Genomic DNA, 16644 nt, shown 5'->3' with positions numbered 1-16644 from the left:
AAACGTGCATCCAGATTTTGTAATGCACGTGCTGACACTTTCCCCAGCGCCCGATGCAATAAATGAAAAGGGCATGAAAAAAGCACACACAGTTCAAAAAAGAGTGCCCATAGCTCTACCCAGTTTATTGCATTGGACGTCCATATTGCATCATGCGTGCACATGGGGGACACATTATCCTGTCAAACTGTGCCAAATTAAATAAGGGGAGTGTTTATTAGAATGTAATATTTGCTCTGGAAATGAATAATTGTTTTCTAGGATTTATGGGAAGATTGTATATAAATCAGAATGACATTGACTGTAAATGTAAAGTTAGAATTTGGCAGTGCAAATATGGGTGGAACTTGGATTGCTTCCCTAACTAAAAAGGTGTTCCACTATCCCCACCTATGATTTTGAGTGCTAGTCTGAGTGCAACAGTTGGAGTGATAGAAGTATGGTCAGAGCCTGGACATGTGAGGAATTATAGCTACATCTACACAAGGAACAAGAATGAGGAATATTAATTTAGACTGTAAGCTCCTGGAGGCAGAGACATGCAGTACTTGTATGTAATATTTGATGAATTATGTCTATAATAATGCTATCAGGAATTGTTCTGTCCCCAGCAGTGGGTACATGTTTGTATCTTTCTGTATTGTAGTTTAACTGTGTTTAGTGCAGTCCTCACGTCTGAGGATTGGTAATAATGAAGCACTGTTTGTAACCTATGATAAAAATTCTGTGAGCCTTTGTCTTTAAGAGGCCCCCCCCCCCCCCCTTCTCTTTCTCTCACCAGCAGGAGAGCTTGAATCCTATTCAACCTAACTTAAGTTTTCCAGGGTGCCTTATAGGTTCAAAGGACTACCCTTCATGCTCCCCCTGTGTTACATGGTTCTTAGGCTCGCTGCCATTGCACCCTGTCCTCTGCCTCTAGCTGTGTGAAGGCGTTTCGTTTGGCAGCTCTCGGCCACGTAGCAGTTGCTCCATACTTGCCTCTGAGTAGCTGTGTGCTCTGTGTTACCCTCTGAAATAGATTGGGTTTAACCTTCTTCTATGGGCTAAATCAGCCTCATATTCTTCTCATCCTTCCCACCTCTACAATAAACTAACTCCTGCAACACAAGAAACTCCTTTTTCCTGCCATAGTTCCAGTTACCAAAGATTCTTGCCTGGGGCTTGAAAACTAATAAAAAACCAGTGAAGTGGAAACCCTTAAGAATTGCATACAGGGAAGCCTACATTAAACAGACAGGTTCCCTAAAGGTGAATGATTCACTAAAAGCACAGCGTGCATCTGAAGGAGCCTTTTGCACTCAGCTACAAAGACAGGGCAGGAAAACAAACAAAGTACTGAATGTGAAGACATCATTAATAAATATTAGAGGGTTCTGAATAAGAAGTTGGTGAATGTGTGGACTTTGAATTGAGTAGTAAAGGCTTAATGTAAGCTGAACACACGCAGCACTGGGGATCAAGATTGGAAGGACAGTGACTGTGATTCTCCAGTGTGCTGTACACTTCCCCCTTCCTTTGCTACTGAATGTTGCCATAGATACCAGATCTCTGCTGACTCTAACGGACAGGGAGCAGGATGCAATTAATCACCCAAAGACAAACTTTGGAGGTGTTAGCTACCTCTTGTCCTCTTACTTCTGCAACAATTCAACAGTCCATCCCTCTTAACTCAGTAACTGCAAGAAGTTCTAGTCTCAGCAGACCTGATTTGCTGTTAAGAGAGGGACATGGCTGACACAGCAGCGCAGAAAGACACCTTAAAACAGCCAACTGAAACCATTGAACTAAGAGAAGAAGCAGAGCAAAAGAGGGAGGATTTTGAAAGAGGAGAAGAGCAGTAAATTGAAGAGATTATGCAAACCAACAGAGAAAGCTATGGAGAGATATGAGGCAAGCAAACGAGTATACGCACAGGGTGGAAAGGGAGTGGCACAGTGTTGAACAGGAAAAGGAGAAGGTCTCAAAGAACCCTGTCAATCTTAAGCACCATATAGAGCAGCAGAAGATTAAAACCATTACTCACACCTGACCACTTCAGAACAGTATTGCAAACACTTATCTTTTCTAGCACTGACTACTGCAACGCACTCTTACTAGGACTCCCAAGCACATCGATAAGACCACTCCAGATACTTCAAAATACTGCAGCCAGAATACTAACGGGAAAAAAGAGGAGGGACCATATAACCGAAACTCTAGCAGACTTACATTGGTTACCCATCGAATACAGGATAAAATACAAAGCCTTATGCACCATACACAAACTAATATATGATAAAGAAGCAGACTGGCTAAACACAGCCTTACGAGTACACGTTCCACAAAGAAACCTCCGCTCAGCAAACAAAGCACTACTAACAATCCCTTCAGTAAAGTCAGCAAAATTAACCCAAGTGAGAGAAAGGGCTTTATCATTGGCTGGGCCCATACTATGGAACACGATGCCACCCGAACTCAGATTACAGAATAATCTCAAAACTTTTAAAAAAAATCTAAAAACATGGCTCTTTAAAAAAGCCTTCACTAAAGAGTGTGGAGGGTAGAGAATGAAAGTACAAGGTAATGCAGATGAGAATGAATTTAATCAATCCTACTTTTAAGAAGTAATATTTCACAGCGATAGTAACTCAATAATATACCTGGACTTGACCAACATTACTCAAATAATGATTTTATTTATGAAATTGTCACCGAACTTTATTGGCACCTGTTAGAATGTAAGATATCCTACATTTACTTACCTTAGTCTATGTGCCTATTTGTAAACCGTTGCGATGGTATATAACTTAGCGACTGTATAGAAAAGTTTTTAAATAAATAAATACATTTCCAGACCTGTCAGCTCATCACAGCAGAGTATCTCAAGTTCTTAACATGAATTAACACTGCAGAAAGCCTTGAAGAAAAAGGCCACCAACAGAATTTAGACCAAATATGCCAGAGAATGGTAATGGATACCATTAACAGCGCAGAAGCAAGCGATTCAATAAGTGAGGCCGACTCTCAGCACTCTTGCACCTCTAAGCATACAACAAGGTCAGGAAGGTCATACGGATCAAGACACTCGAACCATTCTCAACTCAGCGCAGCTGCCATCCAAAAGAAAGCAGAGTCTCAAGCAGCCATGATACGCATGCAGTTTGCTGAACAAGAAGCAGCCCTTAAAATGGAAAGGCTCAGAATAGAAGAAGAGCAACAGAAGGCCGCTGCTACAGCTGCTGTTGAGGCACGCAGAAAGGCTGAACTAGATATTGCCTTGGATGTGTTGCAACAGAAAAGAGAGGCAACAGCCCTTGAAGCTGAAGCTAAGGTATTTGATGCGGCCCTAGACCAAGACGGTGGGGAAGACCCATTCAGTTCCATGGTCCAGCAGGATATGGCTCAGTGGACACTTGAGTATGTCACGGCTCACCCTCCAACACACGCCAGCACCAAAACACTGCCTCTTGAGAGAGCGCACTTCCCCCTCACCTATGGCTGTCTTGTCTGAAGAAATCGGACCTGAAATGCCATGAATGCCAAACGCCATTGCAGTGATCCATCGGCTCTGAATCACACGGATGCATTGCAACTAACTCATGGGCCAGGTATATAACCTAAGGAAAACACTTCAGTGCAAACATGGATCCCAGCATCCCATGGGGATTGGGAACAAGAAAGAGAGCTAGGTAACTACAATCAGGAAGGGCTCCAATTGAATACCCTGTGTCTAAACAGGCAATTGAGCAACCACATCCTGAGCCAGTGTTCAACAAAGGTGACGTGCATAGTCAGCCACAAGACACCCACCCATCAATACCTACTGCCTTTCAGAATGAGTCTTCATAAAGGGAAGATCTAGCAAGGTACATGACCTGCCGGGAATTCATAACCGCGGGGCTTTACGAGTTCAACGACCACCCTGAGAGTTACAGGGCATGGAAATCTGATTTCCAAGATGCTGTGGAGGATATGAGAAAGGAAGAGATAAACCTGATGGTAAAATGGTTGGGACGTGAATCGGTAAAACATGTGAAAAGATTAAAAAATGTCTACCCACATGATCCCCTTAAAGCGCTAAAAGAAGTATGGAAAAGACTTGAGCAATATTATTGGGATCCAGTTGCCATAGAAAATGCGTTGTTTGAGAAAATGGAAAACTTTCCAGAAATGTCCAGTAGAGATAACCGAAAGTTACAAGAATTGGGAGATCTCCTCCAAGAGGTGGAGACAGCTAAGGCTGAACTCTTCTATCCGGGTCTGAACCTTCTGGACACCTCACGAAGACCATCATAAACAAACTGCCACATGATATACAAGATCAATGAGCCTCTCATGGTGCATGGACAAAGAAGACCAAAAAGAGTACCCACCTTTCCATGTCTTCACAAAGTTCATACGAGACTTAGCAAGGCATAGGAACGACCCTAGCTTCTCATTCAGTACACATGAAATGCACAGAATCAGCCACCGAGTGAATGAGAGGCCAACCAATAAGCATAGCAGCAGCAGGAAGCCCATTTCTGTGCATAAAACGGAAGTGTCACCTACATCAGATCAACTTCCTAGTATGGATAGAGCAGAGGATCCAGACTGACAGGGTCCAATACACAAGAAACCTCACCCACTCAAGAAAGTGTTGAGGATTCAAAGGGAAACCTTTAAAAAAGTGAAAAGAACTGTTTAAAAAGTACAGAATTTGCTACCGGTGTTCTTCATTTAGTCATATGGCTAAAGACTGTAAAATAGCCATTAAATGTTTGGAGTGCAGGAGTGACCAACATGATAGCGTCCTGCACCCTGATGGAGCAAAACTTCATCCTTCAGGAACCTCACACCCTAGTTCAAACCACGGCAGGGAAGAAAAGGCAGAACAAATGCCAGAACCTGAAGTGATCCCCAAATGCACACAAGTGTGTGGGTGAAATAGCAGTGAGAAATCCTGCACAAAGATATGCTTGGCTAGAGTGTATCCCAAGGAGCAGCTTGAGAAGGCAGTCAAAATGTATGTCATCATAGCTGAGCAGAGCAACAGATCCCTGGCAAAGCCAGAATTCTTTGACTTGTTTGATATCCATGACCACTACTCATACACCTGAAAAACCTGCTCAGGGGTTACCCGAGTGACAGGGAAGGGAGCAAGTGGATATGTAATAGAGGTGGTAGACGGCAGCAACAAGTCAAACTTGCCCACGCTCAAGTGCGACCAGATGCCTGGCAACAGGGATGAGATTCCTACACTAGAAGCCGCTTGGCACCATTCTCATCTAAAGTCCATAATGCATCAGCTCCTACCATTAGATCTGGAAGCAGAAATCCTGCTGTTATTGGGCAGAGATACACCAGCACTGATCAAGGTCCTAGAGATATGTGATGGTCCACCAACTGCTCCCTATGCTTACCGACTCGCTTTGGGATGGGTGACAGTTGGCGATGTCTGCTTGAATCGAACAAGGAGACCAAGCGTTCATGTATACGTTATGAGTGTCTTAGAGAATGGACGTCCTACTCTATTTGAACCATGTTCTAACCATCTAAGCACCAAGGAGATCCTAAGCTGTGAGGAACTGAATCTCAATTCAGCTACCAGTCAGATCACCTCTCCATCAGATGTAGAAGAATATATAGGGGACTCAGTGTTTCAAGTCACCAAGGATGATGACAAACCAACTCTTTCTGTGGAAGACAGAGAATTCTTAAGAATTATGAATAAAGAGTTCTTCATAGATGAATCAACTAGCTGGGTAGCTCCTCTACCATTCCGGACACCCAGACCTCGACTCCCTAACAACAGAGACCAAGCACTCTCACGACTTATGTCACTGCGAAGAACTCTGAAAAGGAAACCGGAGACGAAGTAACACTTCATTAACTTCAGAAACGACATGTTGGACAATAGCCACCCAGAGCTAGCTCCACCCTTAAGAGATAATGAAGAGTGTTGGTACTTGCCTACCTTTGATGTATACCATCCGCAGAAACCAGGCCAGATCAGGATCATCTTTGAATCCAGTGCACAGTTTCATGGAATCTCACTCAACAATGTACTTCTCACGGGACCTGATATGATCAATAACTTGTTAGGAATAGTGATCCGCTTCAGAAAAGAAGCAGTTGCTGTGACAGCTGATATCCAACAAATGTTCAACTGCTTCATCGTGCATCAAGACTACAGAAATTACCTAAAATTCCTATGGTACCGTGACAATGACATCAATAAGTAGTTTGTGGAATACCGGATTCGAGTGCACGTCTTCGGTAATAGTCCATCACCTGCAGTAGCCACATACGGGCTCAGAAGGACTGCCCAAGAAGGAGACAAAGAGTACGGCGCAGATGCCAGACACTTTGTAGAAAGGGACTTCTATGTAGTTGACGGACTAAAGTCCTTACCTACTGCAGAGGAAGCATTTGATTTAATAAGGATGACACAAACATTGCTGGCAGATGCCAATCTAAAGCTCTACAAAATAGCCTCCAATAGTTCTTAAGTAATGAAAGCATTTCCTTCAGATGATCATGCCAAAGACTTAAAGAACTTGGACCTGAGAGTGGACACACCTCCTCTCCAACGAAATCTTGGATTAAATTGGGAACTAAAGAGAGACATCTTCACGTTTCAAGTCTCAACCTAAGATAAACCGTATACTCACCGAGGTGTCTTGTCCACAGTCAACAGCCTGTATGATCCACTGGGGTTTGTGGTTTCAGTCACGATACAAGGAAGAGCCTTATTAAGAGAGCTCTCATCGAGTACTGCTCAGTGGGACACCCCACTACCTCAAGCAATGAAGCCAGAATGGGAAAAATGGAAGAGCTCCCTAAAAGTGCTTGAACAGTTCCATATACCACGCACTTATGTTCCAGTACCACTTAATACAGCCAGCCACAAAGAAATCTGCATCTTCTCTGATGCATCTGTGAAGGCCATAGCTGCGGTAGACTTTTTGAGAGTGACAGACGCAGAAGGAATGGTGCATGTCTGTTTCATTTTCGGCAAAGCCAAGTTAGCACCACAGCCTAACCATACCATACCACATCTGGAATTGTGTGGAGCGGTGCTAGCAGTGGAAATAGTGGAGTTAATAACAGCTGAAATAGACATTCAAATTGATGCTATCCATCTTTACACAGACAGCAAAGGTAGTACTGGGCTACATCTACAACCAGACAAGAAGGTTCCATGTGTACTTCAGCAACAGAGTTGAGCGTATAAGTAAGTCAGCATGCCCAGAACAATGACATAATGTGCCCACCGACCAGAATCCAGCTGATCACGCTACAAGAATTGTACCAGCATCCCACTTAATGAAGACAATGTGGCTGACAGGACCAGATTTTCTCCGGAAACCAGAGCAAAGGGCCCCTGAGCACTCATTTGCTCTTGCAGATCCCGACGCTGATTCGGATATTTGCCCAACCACAACTACTCTTTTCACCACTATTGTTCCTGAAAGCAATTTGGGAGCTCATCGTTTCTTTCGCTTCTCAAGTTGGACAACACTGAAGAGAGCAATAGTGCACCTCATTCATATAACACTCTCAAGACACCAATCAGCTGATGACAGACTGGACACCTGTCATCGATGGCACCTTTGCATAGAACCCTGTCGGTGAGTGAGCTTGTACAGGTCCTTGGTGAGGCCTCACCTGGAGTACTGTGTTCAGTTCTGGAGACCGTATCTACAAAAAGACAAAGACAAGATGGAAGCGGTACAGAGAAGGGCAACCAGGAAGGTGGAGGATCTTCATCGCATGACGTACGAGGAGAGATTGAAGAATCTAAATATGTACACCCTGGAGGAAAGGAGGAGCAGAGGTGATATGATACAGACTTTCAGATACTTGAAAGGTTTTAATGATCCAAAGGCAACAACAAACCTTTACCATAAGAAAAAAATCAGCAGAACCAGGGGTCACGATTTGAAGCTCCAGGGAGGAAGATTCAGAACCAATGTCAGGAAGTATTTCTTCACGGAGAGGGTGGTGGATGCCTGGAATGCCCTTCCGGAGGAAGTGGTGAAGACCAGAACTGTGAAGGACTTCAAAGGGGCGTGGGATAAACACTGTGGATCCATAAAGTCAAGAGGCCGCCAATGAAGAGTAGGTGACTCGCCAGAATGATGGCTACTGCCTGGAGACAATACCCTTATTCAATAAACATACACATGGTTACTGTGACTCCAACATCACTCTAAGCTTCAACAGCAAGAGGAAATGTGGAAAAAAGGATTTGCACTCACAAAGACGGGAGTAGCTGGCTTGTTACGGCGGTTACTACCCCAAACCAAATATCCAAATTACTACCTCCACCTTCCTCTATTCCTGATGCCTTTCAACTAGCTTGATCACTCCATTCTTATACTTCACTTTCAATGCATATCCAGCATAGTTCTCTGCTTCAACAGCAGGGGAGAAGAAAAACTGTTACTTCACACATCCAGCAGAGCTCTCTGCTTAAACGGCAGGGGAGAAGAAAAAAGGGTTCACACTCACAAAGCGGGGAGTAGCTGGCTTGTTACGGCGGTTACTACCCCAAACCAAATGTGCCTGATACTTCACTTTCGATGCATATCCAGCATGGCTCTCTGCTTCAACGGCATGGGAGAAAGACTGATACATAACGAATTTCCAGCATAGCTCTCTGCTTCAACAGCAGGGGAAAAGAAAAACTGATACTTCACGCATATCCAGCATAACTTCAACGGCAGGGGAGAAGAAAAAAGGATTCACACTCACAAAGCGGGGAGTAGCTGGCTTGTTACGGCGGTTACTACCCCAAACCAAATGTGCCTGATACTTCACTTTCGATGCATATCCAGCATAGCTCTCTGCTTCAACGGCAGGGGAGAAGAAAAAAACTGATACCTCACGCATATCCAGCATAGCTCCCTGCTTCAACGGCAGGGGCGAAGATAAACAACCAATAAGGGCTGTATAACATAATCTGGGTAAAAACAAATAAGCATGGGTGTAGCTTGCTTACTGCGGCGGTTACTACCCCTACTACCTCTAACTAATCAAGCTAGATATTTCACTTGGATGCAGCTCCATCACCGCTCTCTACATTAATGGCGGGGGTGGAAGGGAATTAGAACCAAGAGCTAAGAGAAACAGATAAGTATGAGAGAAGAAATGAGGGAAGCTTGCTGGGCAGACTGGATGGGCCATTTGGTCTTCTTCTGCTGTCATTTCTATGTTTCTATGTTTCTATATGTTTCAAGCAGAGAGTGCCATCTTACACTGTGTATAACAGGAAACATATGCAGAAGAATGTAGATGCAGCAGCAGAGGCATGAACGTCCCCAAGGACAGTACGCTTCGGAAGTTGAACCCTTTAATTGATAAAGATGGCCTACTGAGAATTGGTGGCCGCCTTACCATGCAGAACTAGATGGGGGTGAAAAGAACCCTGTTCCTAGCCTACACCACATAGCCACCCTGCTCGTGCGACACTACCATGAACAGGTCAAACACCAATGCCAGCACTTTACAGAGGGAGCCATCAGAGCCACAGGATTATGGATTGTGGGAGTGAAACGATGCATCACCTCTGTAATTTACAAATGCATTAAGTGTGCTGCGTAATTTGCGAATCTTCAACAACAATAGATGGCCGATCTGCCAGCAGATCGACTCAACACTGAGCTCCCGTTTACCTATGTGGGGCTAGATGTTTTCGGACCCTGGTCAGTTATGTCCAGTTGTACCAGAGGTGGATGGATGAATAACAAGCGTTGGGCAGTGATATTCAACTGTGTGAGCATTCGTGCTGTGCATATTGAGGTTATCGAACCTCTGGACATTTCAAGTTTCATAAATGCATTACGCAGATTCTTCGCGATCAGAGGTTCAGCCATTCAGATTCACTCCGACTGTGGAACTAACTTCGTGGGAACCTGTAAAGAGTTGAACATTGCATCTGTTGAGATTGACTATCCTACCATTAAAAGGTACCTTTGTGATCAGAAATATACGTGGATATTCAATCCTCCCCATTTACACAGGGGAGGATTATGGGAGCGCATGATCGGCATAGCGTGCTGCATCCTTAATGCCATGTTAACAGAAACCAAGCCAACTCGGCTCACCCACAAAGTCTTAACCATCTTTCTGGCAGAAGTGGTAGCCATCATAAATGCAAGACCGCTAGTTCTAGTGTCATCTGACCCTGAGTCCCCACTGATCCTAACTCCAGCCATGCTTTTAATGCAAAAGACTATTGGTATTCCTGTGCCACATGGAGACTTTGATGGAAAAGAGCTCTACAAGCATCAGTGGAAACCAGTCCAACAGCTTGCCAACTCCTTTTGGAGTCGGAAGAAGGAGTACTTGCCAACTCTTCAGTATCGGAGCAAGTGACAGTCCAATAAGCCCAACATCCGAGAAGGTGACCTCGTTCTTCTCAAGGACGGCCAAGCCTAACGCAACAGTTGGCCTTTGGGTCTCGTCGTCAAGACTTATCCTGGAAACGACGGACTTGATCGCAAGATTGAAGACTCTGCACCAAGGGACAGCCAAGACCTTCTACAGGCCCATCTATGATGTGGTGCTCCTCATGCCTCAGGAAGAGACTTGAACTCCGTGTACTGTTGGCCACTTCAGAGACTCTTTTTTTTTTTTTCTCTTTGTGTTGTCTGTCTCTCGTTTCAGCTTTGGTGAAACCCTTTGAAGAAGACATCGCCTGGATGACTGAGAGACCGAGATGATCGTGAACCTCCCTGAACGTCGAAGGATCCAGTTATAGTGATCTTTGCACTGTTGCATAATGATATACAAATGATATAGTGATATCTTGCGATACCAGATGGGGGAGTGTTCTGTCCCCAGCCATGGGTACACGTTTGTATCTGTCTGTAGTGTAATTTAACTGTGTTTAGTGCAGTCCTCACTTCTGAGGATTCTTAATAATGAAGCACTGTATGTAACCTACGATAAAAATTCTGTGAGCCTTTTTCTTTAAGAGGCCCCCCCCTTCTCTTTCTCTCACCATTGGGAGAGCTTAAATCCTATTCAGCCTATTATTATTATGTTAATTGTTTTGTTATCTTTATTGTTAACTACTTTTATGTTATTATTATGTTTATTAGTATTCTACTCTACATTACATAACCTTATTTCTCATGTTATTTGCTTCCATTGAACCATCTACACGTTTTGCCTTCGGCCTTGTTATGTCCCCCTCTTTGTTACTGCTCCCCTACCTACTGTTTGCTGTATTTCTCCTAGTTCCTTGTAAACCGATATGCTGTACCCACGAATTCGGTATAAAAAAGTTGTTAAATAAAATAACTTAAGTTTTCCAGGGTTCCTTATAGGTTCAAAGGACTGCCCTTCATGCCCCCCTTGTGTTACATGGTTCTTAGGCTCGCTGCCATTGGACCTTGTCCTCTGCCTCTAGCTGTGTGAAGGCATTTCTTTTGGCAGCTCTTGGCCACGTAGCAGTTGCTCCATGCTTGCCTCTGAGTAGCTGTGTGCTCTGTGTTACCCCCTGAAATGGATTGGGTTTCACCTTCCTTCTTATTGCCTTCTTCTATGGGCTAAATCAGCCTCATTCCTCTCATCCTTCCCACCTCTACAATAACTAACTCCTGCAACACAAGAAACTCAATTCTCCTTTCTCCTGCCATAGTTCCAGTTACCAAAGATTCTTGCCTGGGGCTTGCATCTGAAGTGCAACAATTGTAAGTAAAGTTTACTTGTGCAATAAATAATTTTAGACTTTACAGAATCTTTTTCATGAGGACTGATTGGGAAAGTTTAGCTGCCTGGGTAATAAAACATGGATGTTTTATGTGAGCCAGAACAGGAATATTAATAAAATCTTTTTTGGGAGATTATACACTATGTATAGTGTACACACACATACACACTATACATGCTCTACACATTATCCTCTGCAAAAGGAATGAGTAGTAGTAATTTATATTGCAAGCCGTCTGGGACAGGGACTCACTGTAGTAGTGGGAGAATTGCTAATTCTGAAAAGGAAAGTCTCACACAGTTTTCCATTGTAATAATTTTTTCTTTGGTGCTGCCTGATGTTACTCAGAGGAAATAAGACACACACACAGAGTACTGAATATAGATAGATATAGTATATTAAAACCAGGCTTTAAATACAAATAATACATAGGTACCTAAAATAGAATATCCATCAGTAAACCCTAAAAGAAGGTAAGTAACACCACTAATTTCTTAATCGATTTGAAAAATACGTAAGGACATGCCATACTTGGTCAGACCAAGGGTCCATCAAGCAGAGCATCCTGTTTCCAACAGTGGCCAATCCAGGCCATAAGAACCTGGCAAGTACCCAAAAACAGTCTATTCCATGTTACCATTGCTAATAATAGCAGTGGCTATTTTCTAAGTCAACTTAATTAATAGCAGGTAATGGACTTCTCCTCCAAGAACTTATCTGTTATGTTCAGGCTTGTGGACCCTTGGCCGACGAGAGGATGGTATACCTTCCGGACGGTCCGTAGGCTCTCTCTTCGGGTGGAGAGGCAGGACAGGAGGTAGGACCAGTCGACCCTTGGCACTGGAGGCTGAGGTGAACACGGAGGCGATGAGGTCCCTTTAAATGCAAATGAGTTGACGGCGGCCATCTTGGATCCCATGGCGGTGGCCATCTTGGATCCCATGGTGGTGGCCATCTTGGATCTCCCCGGTGGAAGAGACGCCGCTGGGGGAAGCAGGACGGCTTCCCCTGCAGTGGGCAGCACGGGCCCGAGTCGGAGCCCTCCCCCAGGGCTTTCATGGCGCTGAGAGTCGGGTAGGGGGACGCGGTCGTGGGGCGCCATGGCCGCGGAGCACAACAGTACCCCCCTCTTTAGGGCGTCTCCCTGGAGGCCTGAGTTTGGACGGGTGGTCTCGGTGGAACTGGTCCAATAGACTCCGATCCAGGATGTTAGCCAGAGGCTCCCAGGAGTTCTCCTCGGGGCCGAAGCCTTCCCACGCTAACAGGTATTCCCACTTCTTTCGATGCTTCCTCACATCTAGTACCTCCCGGACCTGATAGGTGAGGTCATCTTCGGAGGCGACGGGTTGGGGAGTAGGAGGCATGCTGGAGGGCCATGACAATACCAGAGGTTTCAGGAGAGAGACATGAAAGGTATTATGTATCTTAAGAGATGGAGGGAGGCGCAGTTGATAGGAGACTGCACCCACCTGCCGGATGATGGGGAACGGCCCGATGAATCGTGGAGCCAATCGAGAGGATGGCAGCTTCAACCGGATAAATTGTATACTCAACCAAACCTTTTGGCCCGGTCGGAGAGGTGGGTATGGTCTCCTGTGCTGGTCCGCATACTTCTTAGCTGTCTGACCGGCCTTGATCAGAGTGCGCTTTGTGGACAACCATAGGCGATGCAGCTCTTCAGCCGAGAGCTGGGCTACTGGAGACGTCACCGTGGTGGGGACAGGCAGTGGCGGTCGTGGCTGTTTCCCATAAACTATCTGAAACGGGGAGGATCCGGTTGCCACAGAGACGTGGGAATTTAGTGCGAATTTGGTCCAGGGCAGGAGGCTGGCCCAGTCATCTTGTTTTTCATTGACGTATAACCGGAGGAATTGTTTCAACGTCTGATTAGTTCTCTCAGCGAGACCATTGGTCTGAGGATGGTAACCGGACGTATAGTCTAATGTGACGTCGAACTTCAAACAAAGGGCCCGCCAAAACTTGGCAGTGAATTGTGGTCCGCGATCCGAGAGGATACTTTTAGGGAGGCCATGTAGCCTGAAGACGTGTTGGACAAACAGCTGAGCCAGTTGCGGGGCAGACGGCAGTCCTGGCAATGGCACGAAGTGCGCCATTTTACTAAAACGGTCAATGACCACCCAAATTGCTGTGTTGCCGCTGGATGGTGGCAAGTCTACCACGAAGTTGGTAGCCACATGAGTCCATGGTTCGGAGGGCGTAGGTAACGGCTGAAGGAGCCCTGGGGTCGAGCCGAAGATTCTCTTGTGGCGGGCGCAGCACTGACATACGCTCTAACATCCTTGTTGACCTTTGGCCACCAGTAATAGCAGCGCAGGATCTGAAGTGTCCGGGATTGCCCTGGGTGACCAGAACAGCGGGAGTCATGGGCCCATGCCAAGACTTGTTTCCGCAACCCGGAGGAACTAAGGTTTTCCCTGGAGGGATAGTTGTGGTAGCAAACAAAAGGAGGCGGGACGGTCCGTAGGCTCTCTCGTCGGGTGGAGAGGCAGGACAGGAGGTAGGACCAGTCGACCCTTGGCACTGGAGGCTGAGGTGAACACGGAGGCGATGAGGAGTCGGGACGAGGTGCTGTGTCTTCACCACTGGTGGTCTGTGGTCCCCCCAGGAGGAGCCCATAGGGACCCGACCGCTGGGACTTAGGTGGACCTCGAAAGGTCAGGCAATGGTGCAAAGGCCAACTGGAGCTTCGCCCTGGAAGCCCGCGGTCCCCCCAGGAGGAGCCCGTAGGGACCCGGGCCGCTGGGACTTAGGTGGGCCCTTGGAGACAGAGTCTTGAAGAAGTCCTAGGTCGAATACCAGAGGGTCAACACTCACCAGTCCAAAGTCAAGTGCCAGAGAATCACCGCTTGCCAAGCCAAGGTCAGGAGCCAGAGAATCACCGTCAGCCAATCCGAAGTCAGGAACCAGAGAATCACCGTCAGCCAATCCGAAGTCAGGAACCAGAGAACACCAAGACGTAACAGGAGCAAGAAGCAGGAACTCACCGAGGCAAGCAGACTCAAACAACACTCGCAAGAGACGTTGCCAAGTCAAGGAATGAGCAGAGGAAGCCTCACTATATACTTCCTCTGCTCTGGATCATTGGAAGCAGGTGAGTCTAGTTAAAGGGACCAGGTCCCTTTAAATGCAAATGAGTTGACAGCGGCCATCTTGGATCCCATGGCAGTGGCCATCTTGGATGTCCCCGGTGGAGGAGACGCCGCTGGGGGAAGCAGGACGGCTTCCCCTGCAGCGGGCAGCACGGGCCCGAGTCGGAGCCCTCCCCCAGGGCTTTCATGGCGCTGAGAGTCAGGTAGGGGGACGCGGTCGTGGGGCGCCACTGCCGCGGAGCACAACATTATCCAATCCTTTTTTAAACACAGCTATACTAACTGCACTAACCACATCCTCTGGCAACAAATTCCAGAGTTTAATTGTGCGTAGAGTAAAAAAGAACTTTCTCCGATTAGTTTTAAATGTGCCACATGCTAACTTCATGGAGTGCCCCCTAGTCTTTCTGTTATCTGAAAGAGTAAATAACCGATTCACATCTACCCGTTCTAGACCTCTCATGATTTTAAACACCTCTATCGTATCCCCCCTCAGCCGTCTCTTCTCCAAGCTGAAAAGTCCTAACCTCTTTAGTCTTTCCTCATAGGGTAGCTGTTCCATTTCCCTTATCATTTTGGTAGCCCTTCTCTGTACCTTCTCCATTGCAGTTATATCTTTTTTGAGATACAGCGACCAGAATTGGTCAAGGTGCGATTTCATCATGGAGCAATACAGAGGCATTATGACATTTTACATTTTATTCACCATTCCCTTTCTAATAATTCCCAACATTCTGTTTGCTTTTTTGACTGCTGCAGCACATTGAACCAACAATTTCAATGTGTTATCCACTATGACGCCTAGATCTCTTTCTTGGGTTGTAGCATCTATTATGGAACCTAACATTGTGTAACTATAGCATGGGTTATTTTTCGCTATATGCATCACCTTGCACTTATCCACATTAAATTTCATCTGCTATTTTGATGCCCAATTTTCCAGTCTCACAAGGTCTTCCTGCAATTTATCACAATCTGCTGGTGATTTAACTACTCTGAACAATTTTGTATCATCTGCAAATTTGATTATCTCACTCGTCGTATTTCTTTCCAGATCATTTATAAATATATTGAAAATTACGGGTCCCAATACAGATCCCTGAGGCACTCTACTGCCCACTCCCTTCCACTGAGAAAATTGTACACTTAATCCTACTCTTTGTTTCCTGTGTTTAAGCCAGTTTGTAATCCACGAAAGGACATCTCCACCTATCCCATGACTTTTTACTTTTCCTAGAAGCCTCTCATGAGGAATTTTGTCAAACGCCTTCTGAAAATCCAAGTACACTACATCTACTGGTTCACCTTTATCCACATGTTTATTAACTCCTTCAAAAAAGTGAAGCAGATTTGTGAGGCAAGACTTGCCTTGGGTAAAGCCATGCTGACTTTGTTCCATTAAACCATGTCTTTCTATATGTTCTGGGATTTTGATGTTTGGAACACTTTCCACTATTTTTCCTGGCACTGAAGTCAGGCTAACCGGTCTGTAGTTTCCCGGATCGCCCCTGGAGCCCTTTTTAAATATTGGGGTTACATTAGCTATCCTCCAGTCTTCAGGTACAATGGATGATTTTAATGATAGGTTACAAATTTTTACTAATAGGTCTGAAATTTCATTTTTTAGTTCCTTCAGAACTCTGGGGTGTATACCATCTGGTCCAGGTGATTTACTACTCTTCAGTTTGTCAATCAGGTCTACCACATCTTCTAGGTTCACCGTGATTTGATTCAGTCCATCTGAATTATTACCCATGAAAACCTTCTCCAGTACGGGTACCTCCCCAACATCCTCTTCAGTAAACACCGAAGCAAAGAAATCATTTAATCTTTCCGCGATGGCCTTATCTT

At 45.4% G+C, this 16644-nt stretch overlaps 1 protein-coding gene across 2 annotated transcripts in view; it reads left to right on the top strand.

Moving 5' to 3' along the window:
* LOC115083461 (gastrula zinc finger protein XlCGF57.1-like) overlaps positions 1-16644 on the top strand; it is a 389522-nt gene that overhangs the window by 238999 nt on the left and 133879 nt on the right. The gene's annotated exons all lie outside the window — the stretch shown is intronic.

This window comes from Rhinatrema bivittatum, chromosome 2 (genome assembly GCF_901001135.1).
Source record: "Rhinatrema bivittatum chromosome 2, aRhiBiv1.1, whole genome shotgun sequence".
Classification (NCBI taxonomy): Eukaryota; Metazoa; Chordata; class Amphibia; order Gymnophiona; family Rhinatrematidae; genus Rhinatrema; species Rhinatrema bivittatum.
This window is presented reverse-complemented; position numbering and strand designations above follow the sequence as displayed.